This window comes from Mus musculus, chromosome 8 (genome assembly GCF_000001635.26).
Source record: "Mus musculus strain C57BL/6J chromosome 8, GRCm38.p6 C57BL/6J".
Lineage (NCBI taxonomy): Eukaryota > Metazoa > Chordata > Mammalia > Rodentia > Muridae > Mus > Mus musculus.
In genome coordinates, this window is record NC_000074.6 from 10,225,337 (window position 1) to 10,242,320 (window position 16,984).

The 16,984-nt window shown below is 43.3% G+C and overlaps 1 protein-coding gene across 2 annotated transcripts in view; it reads left to right on the plus strand.

The window, feature by feature from the left end:
* Nucleotides 1–16,984, plus strand: part of Myo16 (myosin XVI) — a 480,832-nt gene that overhangs the window by 71,426 nt on the left and 392,422 nt on the right. The window lies entirely within an intron of this gene.

The window sequence follows — 16,984 nt, forward strand, 5'->3', positions numbered from 1 at the left end:
TATTTGATAGATTTGGGAGTGCGTTAAGAAATGGTAAAAAGGAGGGAACATGCCTAAAACTCAGGCTAGACAGCATCCTATTATTTGTGGTAGACACTGACTGCCCCGAGTAAATGACCTGAGCTTGTACCAAGCTCTCTCACAGTACACATGACTTTCCCCTTCAGTGGTACAGGACACCTTTTGTCTTGTATAAACATATTACCTGCATAGGAAACAGGAAAAGAGAATTTTTCCTTCCCTTTGAAGGAAACTTCAAATTCATGTGGTCAAAATTCCTATTAGCAATTAGTTGTATTTGTTTGCTATATGGTATCGAGTTTCTAGATTGCCCTAAATGCTTCTGCATTGAATATAGAGCTTGTTATTAAAGGAATTTGAATACAGTACTTAGGCCTGCAGACTTGACCACACCCTCTTGTTTCTCAGGATGGTGTGCCAGTCCTAACCCCTCAGTGTTGTCCTTGGCACTCTGCCCCACAGTAAGAAGGTCTAGGAGGCTTGCTGCTGGCACTGCTGTGTGTCTGCTTCTTGGTAGGAGGGTGATTCCAGGCAGTTAACTAAGAGGAGCAAGAGCCAGGCTTTCTCAGGCTTCTCAAGTAGAAAAAGGAGGTCTTGAACTTGTCACCTTGAATGCTCTGTCTGCTATGAGCTGCATGTTTTCCTCCATATTCATCATTAAACTTAATCCTCACCAAACAGGCAGGGCTTGGAGGTGAACTCAGAAGTAGATCATAAGGGTCAAGCCTCATAAAGGATCTCTAGTTGACATAAGAAAAGACAGACCCAACCCCCTCCCTCTACATGATCACATCTCCACCTTTGTCCCCACCCCCTCACTCATATCCATCTCCTCCCTCCCTCCTCCTCCTCCTCCTCCTCCTCCTCCTCCTCCTCCTCCTCCTCCTCCTCCTCCTCCTCCTCCTTCTCTTCCTCTCATTTTACAAGCAGAGTGAAGGCAACACATGGCTCTGATCAGAAGAGTCAGAAAGAACATATCCAACACCAGGCGAACTTTGCTAAAGAAACTTTGTTAAAGAGAAAACTGGAAAATAACTCCATGTTACATTGAACTTTCCACACTTCTCTTAGCAATTGAAGAAGCCCTTGGATGCCTGGAAGTTGGCCAGAAATGAAGGGAGGGTCAGCCAAGGAAGAGTGACAACTGAGAACCATATTCTAAGGAGCATTGCTCTGTTTCACAAAGACACATCCTACACATGATGGAAGCAACTGAGACATCCACCTTGCTTAAGATGCGGCCAAGAGTTAGATGTGCTATGACTCTGTGAAGGGTGGGGGTTGGGGTGCAGCTGTCAGTGTTGCTCCTCAGGAAGATCCTGTCCTGTTTACATCAGCCTAAATGCTTAACCAACCTATGAGTTCTTAAATCACTCCTCCTAAAGGGGCTTCACCCCTCTGCTGGATTCCTTGACAGTGTGCTATGAAAGTTGCCACACTTTCTTCTAAATTGAATCAATAGTGGCAAAAATTAATGGGTTTCATCCAGAATGTGCTGGTCAGTCATTAAATGTCTGGTGGCTGCTTGGTGAACTAGAGTTCCCAGAGGAAACATAAAAGAGATAGAAAAACTGCACCTGTCTTAAACATTCTACAGGTCCATGGGGCTTGAGAGAAGGCTTAGCCGTAAGGAATACTAGCTGCTCTTGCAGAGGACCTGGGCTTGATTCCCAGCACCAACACGGTAGCTCACAACCATCTGTAACTGTAGTTCCCATGGAATCCAACACCCTTTTCTTGCCAGGGCAAGAGGCACACATGTGGAACATAAACACACATGCAGGCAAAATACTTGTGATATACTTTTAAAAAGAAGATTCTGCAAAGTTAAATGGCTAAACTTAGGGGATATAGTGAGTTAAGATGTTATAAACAAGAATTAAAGTGCCTTGGATTATGTTTATTCCCTTTGAAAGACACCAACTAGCTGTACATAACTATATCTGGCCCAGCATCCCTAGGACCAGTGAGACCTTACAATATGTTCTTAGCACACCTCTCACTCTTACCAATCCCAAAGTCAAGAATGTCATTGAGTAACATCTGAGGTCTGCAGGAGGCTTGTCTTCAACGTTGCTATGCTTTGCTGCCCCTCAGCCCCCACCACTTATTCAGTAAATGCTTTGGTTAATGGCTTTCTTGTTTATGTAACTAAACATCTTCTATAACTATCTACTAAGTGGAGAGTGGCAAGTGGATCATATTTGACTCCAGAATAAACCATCTCTTTCTCCCTTCCAGGTGAGAACTGCTTTCTTGCTTTGACAAGTTCTTTCTGTTGAATCTTCTCATTATCATATATTTGAATTCTCAGATGCTAACATTCATGTTTGGCTTGGTCACTGTGCTATAATTTAAATGAAAGTTGCCTAGTCTTTGCTTGTAAATGGTGGGATTAGCCTTCTTCAGGTGGCTTTGTTATTTATTTTTTTCTGAGTTCATCTGGGTGGCTCATTTGTCAGTGAATCGTGTTTCTCTATACTTTTCAGTTTGATAACTGTCGTCATGAGAGAGAAAAGGAACAAAGACAGCCAGTGTACAGTTCTGCCCTATTAGGGCCAGTGTCTGAACTCGAGCTACCTCTTCAGGTTCAGCTGCCTGTCCAGTATGCCGAGTGCATCTTGGAGATCCTGGCATGCGCTTTAGCTTTGAACAGAGGACAGGGAGGATGTAAGAGCACTGTATCACTCAGCAGCTGGTCTCTATTTGGTCTCCTTGGACACTGCCTCAGCTTCGTTTCTGTAAGGTGGTCCTCAGAAGCCATGGTTGCTTGAGGGTCAAAGTTCCCCTCAGCTAATAATTGCTTCTGCTCCAGAGTGCAGCCTTCCTGACATCCGGGAGAGCATTCTGTCTTATGAAGTCTTAACTTTTCTTTTTGAATCCACAAAAAGTAAAGATTTAGGTCAATGTCTGATCTCTGTGCCTTCAAGTAAAATAAGAGACAGACAGTCACAAATAAGGACAGAGATGTCTGGCTTCTCCCCTACTTTTGGTTACCTGAAGGCCAAAGCAGGGAGTCAAAGATTTCTAGCAAAAGAAACTTCTAAATGCCTGTTGCCATATGTGCTTGAGGGACCTTCTAGTTGTTAAGCCAAGGATGGTAGAAAACTGCTATTCTTTTGTTAATCAGAAGTGACTGCCGTTCAGTACAACAGATACTCAGATCTAAGTATACTCAGATTCCTTAGTATCTCTTCTGTGTATCTTCTTGTAAGGATGATACAATGTTTTGATGAACAAATGTCCCTATACAAAAAACGGACTTTTCGGCTCCCTTTTGGGAAAGATGTGGGATATCTGGGAGACAAATTATGTCAAAAATGTCCCAAACAATGGGGGAAGAGATGGATTGGTTGACATCTAAATAGAGGAAGAGGTTAGTTGGCAACCAGGTGGGTGGTTTGTTTGAATGACTTCCAGGTAGATGGATTAATTGGTTGACATCCAGGTGAATGGGTGGATAGGTTGACATCTAAGTTGCATGGATTGGTTGTTTACCAATTGTATAGCTGATTTGTTTCATGCCCATATGGATGGATATCAGATTGGTTGACACTCTATGCCCCCAGAGGGTGACACCATTTTGGAAATGCAAGCATTTCTCTTTTCCAAGAGCTGCCTGTAGATTTTGTTACTGTCAAAACAACCATGTCTGGTTATAGTAATGAGTTTTAATTTCAAGCAAAGGTTCTGTGTATTTTATTAGTTTATCACAGACATCTCCTTTGTTTTTAAGACTGGGTCATAGCCTTAATGTGGAATTCTTTATAAGAATTACTCTTGGGAGCTAAATTTAGCTATGAATGTCAAGAATATAATGATTTCATTTTCAAAGGAATTGTCCTAGTAATTTACCTTGGCCTATCTAAAAACAATCTGCTTGATAACAACAACAAATTCTCCTCTAGCTAGTAGTACTTTATAGTGCAGAGGGCTGATATCAGAATTTATGAGGGAAAAAAAACCCATAATACACCTGCATTGTGTCTCTGAAATTTGAAATTTTGAGGAGACTGAACTCCATGGTTTCAAAGTCTTCAGAGACAGTAACGCAAAGGTGCGCGCACCTGCTTACCAAAGCCTTCCTGTTCTATGGAGTTTTAACTACTGACTGTTCTGTGTCTCTTGGCCTTGCCTTCCTCATCTGCCTCTCCCCAGCAATGTTTCTATGAGTGCTTCCCCTCTTGGAATCTCAGAAGGGCTAAGGGCTGTCTTATAAACAGCCACCCTGAATGTCAGCCAGTGGAGAGATCTCTTCCCTGCTGAACTCAGGGTGACTCTGGTGATGGGTAATTATCAATTTCAGTTTTTCAGATTCCTGGGAACTCTGGTTTTAGATTTGGGGGCTGGCTTAGAGGGTTCTTGTTCCTGATATAGACGGAAAAGCCTTCTGCAGCAGCGTTCATACACAACCCTGTATTTACTGAAGGATTCATATGCCTGTTAGTGGGCACTATCACTGCCTACTTGAGTTGATTTCTAACTTCCTCCTCTTTACTCCCACACAGCTGGTGAGGTGGTTCCAGTGTGTGCTCCCTCACTCACCCATCCATCATACATATCCTCCCCAGACCATCTGGGGTGCTCCCTCCCACCTCTAATGGGGTGCTCCCTCCCACCCAAAGCCACTACTTTTCCTCTCTTCCTTGTTGTCACCCCACAGCTTCTTCTCACGGGAGTCTTCACAATGTCCCCAGCTTCTCTATAGGCTCCTGAATGACACTGATATGTTTCTGGTTCCATTGGCCCACTCTGTAAACAAACAATGTTTCAACACTGCATTCTTGTGCTCCAAACCAGTGAGAGTGTAATTCTTTTCTTTCAGTAGATAGCATTGAAAGGACCCAGTCCATGATCCCAGTCATCCACTGCCATCTGTTTTCCTTGCCTCCTTACTCCTCAGAAAGCAGGCTAAGCACCTCTAACACACCAGCCATGAAAAGGTGACTAGGAGGAGCTTTCTCCTCCCTTTTGTATCCACCCCTGGCTGCCTTCTTCCTGCCCTTCTGGTCAATCCTGAGATACTCAGCAAAAACAGCAGGATGAGCACCATCCTGGGTGAGGACCCTGGACTCATCAAGAGGTCTAGACTGCAAGGGAGCAGAGGAGCCTGCCACCCCTGGTCAATAAGTGGTCCCTGTGCTGTCAATGGGGACCGGAGTCTCTGAAGGAAAAAAAAACCCCACACTTGTTTTGTTCCTAGCAGGTAGGCTAATATGTCATGGTGCTCAAGGCAGTGTGTGCTTAGTGCACACTGTGGGTGTGCAGGCTGTGGGTCTTGACTCTTTGGGGATCCAATGACCCTTTCACCGGGGTTGCCTTAGACCATGAGAAAACACAGATATTTACATTATGATTCTTAGCAATAGCAAAATTACATTTATGAAGTAGCAATGAAAATACTTTTATAGTTGGATCACCACAACATGAAGAACTGTATTAAAGGGTCACAGCTTATGAAGGTCGAGAACCACTAGCTCAGTGGATCAGGCCTCCTACTGGATGAAGAAGCGCTTTTCAGGAGCCTCATTTGAAGTGGTGAAGTGCAGTACTAAGCCGAGAACACTAGGGGGAGATCAGAGGACTTAAATTGAGCACAGCCCAAGCCAAAATTAGGCTGTTTTTGTAGGATGGGAATACCACTCCCCCCACCCCCTTAAAATGTAAAAAAGTGAGATGTCAGATGAAGCTACATATGCAGCCTGTATGTATTCATGCGGTTTGCTTTTCTTCCTATTTGTAGGGAATCTAAACTAAACTTGGTACAAATCTTTTTCTGATTCTAACAAGCCTCAGAGACCCCCACCCTCCATGAGAAAGTGTAGGCCTGACGCTAGATGCCTGCCAAGAAGGGCGCTGTGGTGTTAAAGTCTCAGGAAACAACCCTCTATCCTTAAGCAGAATAGACCAGAAAGAAGTGGCATGCACAGTTACTACCCTGCATACTTGAAATGAACCTCTAGGGAGAAGCTGAAAGTTATGTGGGTGACTCCGTCACTGTGATGCGGTGGAAGTTCCTGTAGGTGATGCATACACTTTGGTCCTCTGGGACAGGCTCTGGGTGTTGGCTCTTTGCAGATAAGATGGGCTTAGGATAGAGTCTAATTCAGAGGGATTTGGTGAGGACTAAAGAAGAGAAAGACTATTTAGGAAGGACTTCATAGTCTAGATCTTGGTGTGAAAGTTTCCCACCTTTGTTAACTGTGTGATATTGACCAACTCTAGGTTGGTTCATGTGAATGACCCAACTTCATTAAAGTCCATCAGCTGTAGTCATGCACCAGATATTTTTCTCATTGCTGTGACAAAATTAAGGAAAGGCTGTTTGTATGGTTCTAGGGTTCTAGGGTTCTAGTGGTTGGGAAAGTGTGGCATTGGGAGTGTGAGATAGCTAGACAGGTTATATCCAGTCATGGACACAGACAGATGAATGGCAGCCACTCAGGTCGCGTTTTCCTTTTTATTCAACCCATAGGGATGGGATCTCCCACATTAGGGTGGATGTTCTTACTTACCACCTAACCCAATCTAGAAACTGCCTCACAGAGGTTTGTTTCCACTGACTGTAGGTCCTGTCCGGTTGACAATCAGTATTAGCCACCACGCGCCATTTCCTGTTTGGGGGCCCTTCTGATAATCACACTATACTCAAATTCTGTGCTCGGGCTGCACTCCAGACTCGCTGGGGTTTTGTATATTAGGTGGGGCAGAATGATTTCTGTTACGTCACCCCTACCCCCTGCCACCAACTTTTGTTCTGTTGGAAAAGACAATGAGGAGCAGTGGAAGCTCATGGCCACCCGTACAGAGCAGGGTCTTCCAGGTGCCCTTCCCACATGCAAGGGCGGCTGTGCATGGAAGCTGTCAGCATCTGAAACTCAGCCACACTGCTTTGCAACACCCAGTAAATCCGAGTTTTCTATTTGCTCGGCTCCGGTCTTCCTCAAATTGTTGAATCTGGCAGAAGCTCTGATAAGCAAAAGATCCTGACAAAGAAGAGGTGACCTTGAGGCGGAGTAGAAGCAAGCAAACAAGACCAATAGGGGTGAATTAAAGGATGCTAGAAAACCGTCAAGACTGATTTTTTTGTTTTGTTTGTCTCCACAGCCACCTTGCCTTTAAGACAGCATTTTTTCTCCTCCAGACAAAGGGAAGTCTCCTGGAAGTCAATTTCCAGACACATCCATAAAAAATTCAGTTGAGTCACTTTAATGGACGAGAGGACAGGAGTCAGGGAGGTTGTCCACACACACACACACACACACACACACACACACACACACACACAAAGCTGTAATAAGTTAAGTGATGGATTCTAATATGAACTTTAAAAATTAAAGATATCCATTACATATTACATATATCACTTTGGAAAAAATTGTCTCTATCTGGAAGAAGTGTCATGTCAAGATTGAGCACTGTACGCCAAGGTGCCCATGGCAGTGTGAAACAGAGGCCCTTCCTGCATGCAGCCGCCACAGCCTAAAGCAGGCAGTGCTTTGACTATTGTTCCAGCCTTGTTCCATCATAGGGAGGAGGCAAATAAAAAGACTTAGGATATCGCCCACTCAGTGAATCAAATTAATCATTTAGCAAAGTTTTAAAGGGAAGCCACTCTGAAGGAAATGAGACAGAAATGAATTTAGAACTATCAAAACCTGACATGTAGCCAGTGTTGGAGTTGGTTCAATTTAAAAAGTCAGAACAACTATACGTTTTGCCATCTGCCTCACCAAGGGCCTTTTAAAATCTGAATACTACCATCCGTAGAGACTCACATGTAAGGAGGCTTTGCTTTCCCGAAGGCCATCTAAAGAACATAAAACCAGAATAAATAATGTTGGGGCTTGTCCAGGAATACAGTTAGTAATTAGGAACTGTAGAAAAGATATATCACGTCTGCTGTGTGGTGAGTCCAAACGTCCTGTCTGCTACTAGAGTAAAACCTCACATAAAACCTCACACTTTCCCAGACTACAGCTTCCTTCCCACACAACGGGGAGTGTGGTTTTGGGTTTGCTGATGCTTAGAGAAAGCAGGTAAATAAGTTACTCACCATCTTCCAGTCTGCAAACAGAAGCGCTGTGGACTAAAACCACAGCTCCAAACTGTGGAAAGAGGCACATTTATTGCTAATAATGGCCAAGAACATGAAAGAAATAACTCTGCCAACTTCTTAACTTCTAGACTCATGTGCAGGTGGGCTGCATTGAGGAAGATAACATGCCCACAAATAGATCTTTCCTTTCCTTCCCTGTACATTAGCATAAGGGTGTTCTCGAAGACACGTTGGTCTGTTGGATGCTTCCTCCATAGGACACAGGACTGATGTTGTCCTGGTTGCTCATTCAGGCAATTCTTCTTGACCCTTGGCACACTTGCTTTGACCGCTGGTTCTCACAACCCCATTGTGAGCATGCCCAGCGAGGAAATGAATTCCGGAGATCGGAGGGATCCTCGTGACATAAAGGAAGGCACAGGACAACATGCTGGCAGTGTCCAGGAGTGTTGACTGCTTATAGCACATGTCGTTGAAGTTGACCTCTGTAAACAAAGATCACATTCTCTTGGAATAGAATGCTCCTGTGTAGATCTGTGTAGCTAGGCTCTGTGATCTACATAGAGATACTTCCTTTTAGAAAATGCTAACTAAAGGTCATTTTATTAAGAACACTGAGCATGGGTCAAATAATGCACTGGTCTTTACCAAAATGGGGTCCACAGGAGGTATCCAAGCAAACACTAGGAGATAAAGTAGTGGTGCTCAGATGGTATCCAAAAGAAGGATGCTCGGGGGAAGGATTTCTGAGTATCATGTGTGGAGGGGAGATCAGGTTAGGTGCTAATGTGTCACCCCGCTCTCCATATACAATGTCACTCACCTCTGCAGGCTGGACATCAACAAGGGTGAAGGCTGGCACCTGAAAAATGCTCCTGCTCCTCTGTTTCTGAGCTTGACCTGCTAAGTAAGGAAGGGACTGGGAAGGGCTAGTGCTTGTGTGAGCTTCGTCTGTGAGCCGCACCGGAGCACAGCTTGCAGAGAATGTCACCACGGGGAGAGGGAGGTTATTCTTACATAGTGACTGTGAAACAGAAAAACAGCACACAGCCTGGGAAGGTTGTGAAGCCACCCGGCGACGGCTGCAGCTGTAAAATGATGCCTGTGGCCTGGACAGGTAGATTTGCAATGAGTACCTGTGCACTCAAACAGAAGCAACACAAATGTCTGAATCAACAGTCTGAAAGTTTAATCAGATTCGTTAAAATAATTGTTTTTAGCTCTTACCGAAGATAGTAGGGCACATTTGTGTGTCTGTGGAAATCTACATAATCTTTCTGGATGTGACATCCTCCTTGAGCAAGCATTGGATGTATGCAAATGAGAGACTTTGTCTCAATGTGTCCTCATTTCTCAATATGCTTGACACATTCCAAAACTCATCTTGACTTCTTCCCTGTTTTCCATTCTTGACATCCAACTGGTTTCCATGCCCTGAGTTTTGTTTCTGTCAGTTCAGGAAAAAATGAAAAGCAAAAATACCTCCAAACCAGAGCACCACAGTTGGAGAGAAGGGCACCAAGCCCTCAAAGCACCCTGTCACAGCGTCCCAAACACAAGGATGGCATTCTAGGATGCTGACAGAAGTCAATGAGGAGACAGGTATGGAACAATGTGCTAGTAAATCAAATGTAGAGAAATTTGAAAGGGTTTATTCACCAGATTTACCCAGACTGTACTATTGGTTCGACTTATAAAAATCAATTAATTCAGTACACTGGGTTAATGTAAAAAGACACAAAAGGCTTGCTGTCACCCTCAAAGAATAGTAAAACATGGTAAGACCTAACCCATTTACATTTTTGAAAAGACATTTTTTTAAAAAAATGAGATTTTTACCTGGTGAGTCTTCACTTCTAAGACCAGAATTTGACAGGACTACTCACCAGGGCTGCTCGCAGAGCACTTTAGAAGGCAACAAAAGAGATTCAGATTAGAAAGTAAGAAAAGGAAAAAGTCTATTCTCAGCATGATCTCACATCACACACATGCATACACACATACAGACAATTATACACACACACATACACACACACATATATACACACATACAGATACCTACACACACATATACCCACACATATATACACATGTACAGACACACACACACACACACACACACACACACACACACACACACACAGGAACTAAAAATGAGTATCTAACCTTACTGGATATGTGACCAATGACAGAAGACACATTTCTGTAACCAGCATTAAACAATCACAAGTCAATTTAAGGAACCACTGCATTTACAAATAGCATCCAATATAGTAAACTACTTATAAAAACTTTCAATCAAAGAAACACAAATTTTGTACCTGTAAAACAAGAAAATACTGTTGAAGAAGTTAAGGACGTCCTAAACAACCAAAGCACACTGTTCCTGGATTGAATGGTTTCCTGTTGCACAGAGGGCAGTGGTCCCTGGACTGAGTCACAGAACATGTGCAATCTCTCTTAAGGACACAGTTGGTTTGCTTGTTTTGGTTTGTTTGTTGTGTAGAAATGGATGATCTGAGCTTAAGATAAATATTTAAGTGTAAACTGTCCACACTAGGCAAGACAATTATAAAAAGAAAAGAAAAACAAAGGAGCAAGATGTCACAATTCCAAAACTGCTACAAAGCCACAGTAAGTCAAGACAGTGTGGCACCAGCTTTAGACTAGATACACAGATTAATGGAGAACAAGAGACAGTCCAGAAGTAACCCGTCAGTTATGGTCAGTCAGCTGTTCTCCAGAGGCTCCAACACTCTTCAATGGGGAAAGAAGAGTCTTTGAAACAATGAGTCCTGGGAAAGCAGGAGACCGTGCACACAGGAATGAAGGCCTTACAGCAGACAGACAGGCTGCCTGGGACAGATCATGGAACTAAAGTGCTAACACCACCAGAGTCTTTCTGTACAGGGGAGCACATCTCTGCAATCTGGGATTTGGCAAAGATTTTATATCTGACACCAACAGGAGAGACACACATGAGCACTGACCCATCTAACTGTGTCATACATAACCCAAAGTGTTGTTTCCTGCGAGTCACTGTAAAGACCCCAAAGCACAAGTTCTTCTCCAGGATAAAGTGTTCTTTAACCCAATAACAATGGAGACAGACCCTTATGAAGGCTGGAGAACCCAGCTAACCTGTACTTACACACACACACACACACACACACACACACACACACACGCACGCGCGCACACTCAAAACTTAGATGATTAAGGAAAGGCTAATGAAAAGTAAGAGGGCACTCCATCATGTTTTCCACAAGCCTAAAGACCAAAAAGTTAGAGAACAGCGTGTATTGCTGGGGGCAAAAGTGATTTGAACCCCAGTACTGGTGTGATTGTGGTAAAATAGTACACCCACTCTGGAGGGAGTTTGTCAGTTCTGCAACATGTTAACTGTAAAGTTATTGTAGGACCCAAAAATGTCGTCTCCGGAGGATGGAGGTGGCAGAACGGAGAGCATATTCCTGTTCAGAAGCATGCTCAGTAACTCACCGCAACCTTCAGTATATTCACGACAGCAAAACAGATCAGCCATAGAAGCCAAAAGCATGGAAGCAGCACCCATGCTCACACATGAAAAGAAGCAGAAAAAATATAGCACACCCATAAACTCTCATATCACCTTAAAGAGAAATGGCATTGATTCCAGTCGCAAAGTGGATGAAACACAGAAAAAATTGGTCTGGAAAAGTTCAAATGCAGGCAACCATACAGGGTGAGACTCAATCATGAACCAGAGCTTGGGAATCCAAAGATACTGAAACAGATGGGAGAATGCAGTGGCAGTAGAGTGTCCCAGCTGCTGCTTGTACATAGCCTCATCCACTGCTCTCTGTCTGCAGCCTAGCCAGTCCATTCCACTGGGAAGCACACGAGCTTTAGTCCTGGCTCTCTTGCTTTGCAAGGAAAGACGCTCCCTTGGTCTTCCTTGCTCAGTTCTAAGACATCCTCTGGGTTGTAAAATGTAATTGCTCTGTCTTCTTGTACCTTGCTTGTGAGTGTGCTTGCTTTTTAGCTGATGGTGTGCATGGCTGCCTACCTTCCTCCAAGACAGTTCTTTGAAGATGCAATGCATGCATGTAAAAAAAATTCTTGAGAAGGTTTTACTATATAGCACTAGCTGGCCTGCAGCTGACTATGTAGACTAGGCTGGCTTTGACCTCAGAATGACCTGCCTGCCTCTGTCTCCTAAGCTCCGTGGTTTAGGTGTGTCCTATATGACCAGCAAAGCACATATTTTTATCATCTCAACCAAGTCAGCTTTAGAAGCAGTATTGCACACAGTGGTCCTTCAGGAGCCACATAAGTTGAGTTATAACTTCAATTGAAAGTTGTGTATGTGATCAGTATTAAAAATGAAGGTTGTTCATTCCCTACGTTTTATGTCTAAGTAACAAAACTAGTTTGTAATCACTTGGAACAGCATGTGTGTTCTGAGCTCAGTGTGACCAAGTCTGTCCTAGACATTTCAAGTAAAGCTCTATGCTGCATGCTTGGTCACCGAGGAAGCAGGAGGGCACTGTCTGTATTGTGTTGTTAGCATCTCTTATCCATTGGTGATGAGTCCTGGGAGGATCAGGTCCAGGGCACTGTCCTCACTGTCTTTACCCTGTGAGGTTATCTGTCCAGGACCTAATGTAATTACTTCCTGCTCAAAACTCAAAGCAGACTCAGCTTCACTATAGTTTAAGAATTTCTTATTCCCTTGAGGAAGTTTTCAGGATTCATCAAGAACTCAAGCAAGAGAAGCAGCAGAAAGAAGGGAGGTGTTCAGGTCTGGACATCACATTCATTATGTCCAAACAGCATGTGGTGAAAAACAAGATAGGAAGAGAGGAAGAGTGCTGTGTAGAGTGGACCTGTTAAGAAAACTTGAACATTAATTGTGCACTTTATACAGATAAGCCATTTACTGATTAGGCAACCTTGTGCTAGGATGTGAAGGGTCAATGATGACTTGTCTGTGTGCAAAGATTGGTGGGAAACAAATTCCCAGAACTAAAATGATGTACAGTAGCAAACAGGAATGTATGGTCCTGTGAACAGATAAAGTTTGTTGAGAAATGTGAAAGCCCCTTCCTCCCTCTGTCTTGGTCTTTGCCGCATGTCTGGTTGGTATTCCTATGTGATCTCTACCTTGGGACTGGGTTATTGATTTTTGCTGGCACATTCTCTACCCACAGCTTAAGTACCTGTCACAACATTCATAGCTGTAGTATCTGTGAACTGTTGATTCAAACTGTCCATCAACTGTGATGACTTCCCCCTTAAGAGCAGTGGAAACTCAGAGAACTCACCCTTGCAATGCTTGTCTGACAATGTGAGAAGCAACCTCAATCCTCCCTGTGTAAGCTCAACTCTTCCCTCTCTACTCCCTGGCCCAACAACTCTGTTCCTTCCATTTTTCTCTCACAGCAGCTTGAACCTTATCATCCAGTTTTGGTTACTTATATATAAGCATAGATTCTCAGGATCAAAGTATGAAAGACCTATAAGACTTTATTGTGCTAGGTCTGCCTCAGAGACTGGTACACCATTGATGTGGGTCCATGGACCACAGGAACTCAGGCATTCTCTGTTGTTAATTCTCCTTTTCCTTTTACACATCCTTTAGATTTAGGTGAGATGATTATTTCAGCAAGGTATTTCCAGACCCCAGGCATGGAAAGAGTTGTTCATGTGTTAATCTTTGAGCATAGCTTTCCTATTGCAATTCCTGTTGTTTTCTTCTTGTTAATGCTTAAACATTTTCCTTGAGTCAAAAGCCATTGAGGGAGGTGGCTCTGAGTTTTGCTGGGCTGTGGTTGTAATTCTGTGCATAGAACTCTGCCTCGTGGGACACGTTCTTAAAAGAACATAAAAGGAAATCAAGAAAACATTTCCAAGACATCCAGCAATTTCTTCAACACTACAGAGATGTATCAGAGTACTCTGCATTTACCACAGCAGTGGATGGAGATCCTTCAGAGACCGAGGACAAGGCTTTCTAAGTCCCTGTTACTCAAGTTTTATTCTATCATGCATCTATCAGGCATGTCGTCTAGACTCACCATATCTAAAGAACAATTTGCTGTCTTTCCCAGCTTCCTCCTCTTACACTGTGAGCCAGTGGGTGACCTCATCCTATCTGAACCTCTTCAGAACTCAGTCACCAGACTATCATAGTGATGATTCCTATTGTGGCAAAACACCATGAACAAAGCAGCTTGGAGAAGAAAGGGTTTACTTTATCTTAACAACTCTCATGTCTGCTTCAGCATTGAGGGAAGTCGGGGCAGAAACTCAAAATAGGATCCTGGAGTCAGGATCTGGAGAGGCCACAGAGTAGTGCTGTTAACTGGCTTACCCCTCATGGTTCACTCGGCCTGCATTCTTACTCAATTCAGGGCCACCTTCCCAGGGCTAGCCCTACTCACAGCAGGCTGGGGCTTCTCCCATCAATCAAGAATAAAGAAAATGCCCAACAGCCTTGCCTGCAGGCCAAAGTGGTGGGAGCATTTTATCAATTGAGGTTTCCCTTCTCAAAAGACTCTAGCCAGCAACAAGATGCCAACTAGCCAAGATACATACTTTCTCTTTTCTTTTCTCACAACACATCCCTTTCCTCCACCATGGAAATCTCAAAGCCACCATTTGGTGAGAATCCATTCAGTTCGCCGCATCCTCAGCACTGTGATGGTTTCAAGCCCACATTACTCATCTTCAGCTTGAACTAAAATGAGAGCTTTCATGTTGCTTCCTTGCTGGCTACCTCATCTCAAGATGGACCATTCATGACTGCCACCATCTTACTGATAGGTGATACCCATCTGCTACAAGAAATGTCCTCATATTTCAGACAGGGGGCCCTTTGACAGTCTATGGCCCCTTGCATAGTTTGTAGGTATGCCCCCGGAAAGCTGGCCTAGGCAGTAAAGTTCTAGACTACACAGATAGTGTCATTCATGGTCAAACCCTGTCTTCTCCAAAACTCCCGTTTTAGCTGTTTCTTGTGTGCCACATAGATGTTCAAGAATCCCTGTGGATGCATAGTACCCTTGCTAGGATACTACTGCCAACAGTAGTGCTTTCTCCTGCCTCTGATGTGCCTGCTTCACAGAGGTATGTGCATCAATTCAACTCTTCCATTGGCCATAGTAACCTATTTATCATTCCTGGAAATGTCTGTCTCCGTGTATGTGCATCTGTGAGTGAACAAAAGAATGTGTGAGAAACTAATACCCTCGAGCTACCTATCTCGCACATCTTTGAGAATTTTTCTCCATCAGTGCTATATGAGAATATCACATTTTATAATACAAAGAATAATTAATGTTGCTTGGTCAGGAAAGTGCCATCCAAGTACAGGTTTATGGAGTCCTATCTCAAGAGACCATATTATAAAAGCCATACCTGTGGCACATACCTATAATCCCAATGCTGGGTAAGAGAAGACAGGAGCATCTTTAGAGTTTCTGGGCCTGGAAGTCTAGGCCAACTCATGACCACCATGTTCAGTGAGAGAACCTGCTCCAAGATTAAGCTGATGATCAACTAGGAAGAGGACCCTTGACAACACTTAGTGTAGATGCTTGCATACCCCGCAACACAACTGAAACAGTGACACACATTGTGTGTGCAGGAATGTGGCAGCACAGCTCAACAAATCTTAATCTTACATATTTTGACCAGCTCTCACCCCCTAGATCAGAAAACAAGACAGTTTCTTTGTTCTTGGAGCTTTCCTCATGATGACTTTTTTTTTAAAAAAATGCCAATCATCTATATTTTTTTTTCCTGCTACCATAAATCTTGAACTTCACACAGGTGAACGAGGTCATAAATGTAACACTCTCAGAATATCTCCCCTCAGGTCCCTTTGAGATTTTTAGCTCAGGGAGATTTTCTTCACAGCTGTTACAGTTATTCTCCTTTGAAACACATAATTAACACCTGCAAGTGGGGTGTTATCTGTGGCCTCCATGGAAGTGTGGGAGAAGTGAATCTAACACAAATAGCTTAGACATAATTGTTAATGGGCATAGCAATATTCTGAAAAAATTATTACTGCGGATATATTAGATAGAAGCCAAATCCCATTCTTCTGCACACATTAGAATCCCATACATAAAAATTTGCTGTTATTTCCTTACTGAGTCTTACTTCCTGTCTATAAGTCTTCTTGTTGTTGCTTGAGATGGGATCTCAATATGAAAGCTCTGGCTAGCCCGAAATCTGTATGTAGACAAGGGTGACCTAAAACAGAGATCCATCTTCTTCTGTCTTCCAAGCAGAGTTTAAAGATGGTCAGTACCATGCTGAGCCCATTTGTAAGTCTTCTATTAATACTTCCTTTCTCTCTATAATTATGACGGCCTGGCTCGCCATGTTGCAATGTTCAATGTGGGTTGGGTAAGCTGCACTGTCCACTCTGATGGACACTCAAAGGTGGCAAAGTAAACATCACAGTATCGGCACCTCACTGGCATTTCAGAAGAAGCCCACCTGATGCATACATACACTGTATATATGTATGCATGTGTATACATGTATGCATGTATACATGTATGTATACATGTGTGTATGCATGTGTGTATGCATGTATGTAATTTAGGATATATAACCAGGGACAGCAAATGATAAGCTAGTACCATGAACCTAATCACAGAAGAAAGGAACAGGAAGGGGACAGATGTTGTTTGTCTTCCTTCCACCCTTGAATCCTGATTGTCCTACTGTCTGTGGTCATCTTCTTTCCTGCATATGTTCTGTATCCATGTTTTTGTCTTGTCTCTCTGCACTTGTGTATAATAGGAAGCATTGTGGTTCACCAAGCACAGTCAGGCAAGAAGTGTGGTAAACAAGAAAAGAAGGCAATAATGAACCTTGCAGACATAAGTGGATGTCAGCAGTTAC